Source organism: Halictus rubicundus, unplaced genomic scaffold (genome assembly GCF_050948215.1).
Source record: "Halictus rubicundus isolate RS-2024b unplaced genomic scaffold, iyHalRubi1_principal scaffold1448, whole genome shotgun sequence".
Classification (NCBI taxonomy): domain Eukaryota; kingdom Metazoa; phylum Arthropoda; class Insecta; order Hymenoptera; family Halictidae; genus Halictus; species Halictus rubicundus.
Window position 1 is genome coordinate 12,879 of NW_027489988.1, and position 2,618 is coordinate 15,496.

At 35.6% G+C, this 2,618-nt stretch overlaps 1 long non-coding RNA gene across 2 annotated transcripts; it reads left to right on the forward strand.

The window, feature by feature from the left end:
• The first annotated feature begins 523 nt into the window (after window positions 1-523).
• LOC143365152 (uncharacterized) lies at window positions 524-1,758 on the forward strand. Of its 2 annotated transcripts, none has more exons than XR_013084503.1 (3): window positions 524-715; window positions 1,068-1,193; window positions 1,671-1,758. It is a non-coding gene; the product is annotated as an uncharacterized LOC143365152 (long non-coding RNA). The 2 variants fall into 2 exon arrangements; XR_013084502.1 differs by having other exon boundaries at window positions 524-711.
• The last annotated feature ends 860 nt before the right edge of the window (window positions 1,759-2,618 follow it).

Here is a 2,618-nt window from a genome sequence, read left to right on the forward strand (position 1 = left end):
AACAGAATAAAAATTGTAATTGTTACATTACATTTATTTCAGTATCACTGTCAAAAAGTCTACGTGCATTTGCATAAGAGTATGATCCTAATAATGATAATGTATGATTAGATTAGGTCCGGATACGATGTTTTGCGAATGTTATAACTTAAAAATACTTTACCACTATTATTCATGCACACACCTCGGTCTCTCTTTTTTTATTATGAAATAAATGTTTACAACAGAGTCAATAAATTCATGTGTGAAGCTAAATTAAACCAAAAATGAAATGATTCAAAATTTCAAAGGTCTAAAAAGAACTACGATTCATAAGTGTCTATATATAGACTAGAGTTTTATTTGATCCTTGCTTTGTCATTGGGCGATACAACCACATACATTGCAACGCGCGCGCCAGTCTTTGACTGCTCTGTCCTCGTTACAGCATTCGAACGCGCCTCCGGAAATTATTCGAAGTCAAATAAACCGCCGAAAAAGACAGATGAAAATGGACATGTGGCAGCCTGGGCATCGCGCAGCGGCAAGCACGCCGACGAACCGCCAACATACATTGTATACGCGGCGGCGCGGCGACGGTCCACGGGAAGCTGCAGAGAAAGAAGCGAAGATCGGTTCCGAAGGCGGTCGAAGGAATGCCATCGAACATTCGCTCGCAAGCGTCGGCCAGTATTCACTTCAGAGCAGCCATTCGTGTCAGTGCCGTGTGTTGTAAGTACGTATTATGGCGATTAGGTTTGGAGTATACATTTTGATAAGTTTTCCCGAAAACAGGCCATTTGTCCGCACAGTACGGCGGTCTCTTTATTTTCCGAGATATTTGCAAAAACTGTCTATTTTGATGTAAACTTCTGCCTATTTTGAATGACCGAATTTGTTCTTTAGGGCGCGGGAGGGTTCTTTGGTTAAAATGTACAAGGAGATTTTTATTATCCACCCTATGAAATTATCGAGTCGATGTTCTCCCATTTTGCAATCAAATTCACAGAAGTTATTTATTCATGATCACTATAAGTTGTTTCTATATATGTATTCATTGAGTGATACATGTTATTATTTATTTCCAGTGTTTTCAAATGGGTGAGGTTGGCCAACGGATGCAATGCTGGTTCGGTCTTTACCTCACGCACTGGTTCCTCGGTCACCCCAGGGTCTCATGTTTCCTTTTCAACGGTTAAGAAGTAATTTTGCAGGTATTTCCTCATTATTTCTTTATCAATGTTTTAATTTGAATAGATTTTGTTTTCTTGAATTTGGAATTTATAGGATACGGGTCTTAGGGATTGCTATTCCCTTATAACTTCTGCGAAATATATTCTTTAGGTTCCATGAGTTTTAGCGCCTTATATATATATACATTAATATATGAAGGGAGGTATGAAATTATCGAGTCGAAGTGGTCAATGTTTTTTCACTTTGCAATCATATTCACAGAAGTTATTTATACATGATCACTATAAGTTGTTTCTATATATCTATTCATTGAGTTTATAAACGTTGAATGAAGTGCACAAGTGGATGTATTTCAGGTAGAGACAATTTCTAATCGCACCGCAAACGATCCCTTCATTTATTCTCAGGTTGTCCCTATAATTTATTTTCCTTACCGCGTGTAGTAGCTTAAAAACTTTACCTTCTGCCGTTGAATACATGTTATTATTTATTTTCAGTGTTTTCAAGTGTGAGGCCGGCCATTGGATGCAATGTGGGTTCGCTGTTCACCTCACTGACTGGTTCCTCGGTCACCCCAGGGCCTCGTGTTTTGTTTTCAACAGTTAAGAAGAAATTTCACAGGTATTTTCTCATTATTTCTTTATTAATGTTTTAATTTGAATAGATCTTGTTACCTTGAATTTGGAATTTATAGGATATGGGTCTTAGGGATTGCTATTCCCTTGTAACTTCTGCGAAATATATTCTTTACGTTCCTTGAGTTTTCTCGCTTTATATACATACACTAACCAGCAAAACTGAGTCTACACTATTTGAGCCAACATAACTTTTTAAAAATCTGATCAAATGACTTGAATTTTATTGAGAAGTTGGAAGGTTTAGTTTGTTAGACGAGGTGTAAAAAATTTTTGAAAAAAGTTTGAATTGGTCGGAATCGCAAAAGAAATAGTAACAGTTGGTTTTTTTAGCTTTTTTATCTGAGCCTGTATTGAAAATTTAAAAAATGTGTTTGATTCGCTTGAGTAAATTACATCCATGCTGAAAATTTCACCGATATTGGTTAATTCGTTTACGAGTTATAAACGCTTAAAAGTGGAAAAATTGCCGTTTTTCATGATTTTCGACTTAAAACCACACTTTTAATCGTTTATAACTCGTAATCGAATTAACCAATATCTGTGAAATTTTAAGCGTAGATATAATTTATTCGAGCAAATCAAATACATTCCTTAAATTTTCAATACAGGCTCTGATAAAAAAGCTGAAAAAACCAACTTTTACTATTTCTTTTGCGATTCCGACCAATTAAAATTTTTTTCAAAAATTTTGTACACCTCGTCTAATATATATATCAATTATTGATTCCCCTCGGGGTTACAATTTTAATTACATCTCCCTCTTACCCCAATCTTAACCTTAAACTTATCCTAACTTACCCTAACTTA